The sequence below is a fragment of the Morone saxatilis genome, unplaced genomic scaffold, assembly GCF_004916995.1.
Source record: "Morone saxatilis isolate NCDOM2014 unplaced genomic scaffold, NCSU_SB_2.0 Contig17, whole genome shotgun sequence".
In the NCBI taxonomy this organism is placed as follows: domain Eukaryota; kingdom Metazoa; phylum Chordata; class Actinopteri; family Moronidae; genus Morone; species Morone saxatilis.
Genome location: NW_023339729.1, coordinates 27,725,424 through 27,725,681, shown reverse-complemented (window position 1 = coordinate 27,725,681; position 258 = coordinate 27,725,424). Strand labels below are relative to the sequence as shown.

The 258-nt window shown below is 43.4% G+C and overlaps 1 protein-coding gene across 1 annotated transcript in view; it reads left to right on the top strand.

The window, feature by feature from the left end:
* Positions 1–258, top strand: part of cyth4b (cytohesin 4b) — a 12,558-nt gene that overhangs the window by 4,198 nt on the left and 8,102 nt on the right. The window lies entirely within an intron of this gene.

Genomic DNA, 258 nt, shown 5'->3' with positions numbered 1-258 from the left:
GTGTGTGTGTGTGTGTTCATAGTCTTTGAGACAGAAGTCAATGTAAAGTCAACATGTGTCAGCATAGTGCTTGGGGAGGATGTCTTGCTCTACTTTTTAAGGGTTTGGGTTTAAAAAAGCCTTGTACATCTACACTCAGAGAGTCATCTACAGTTTTTTAACTAAACACCGTCAGTGTGGACTTCCTCTCACTTAACCACCCAGAGCTGCTGTGAACTGACACTGGTCCACAGCACAGTTTCTGTGGTTTCAGTGACA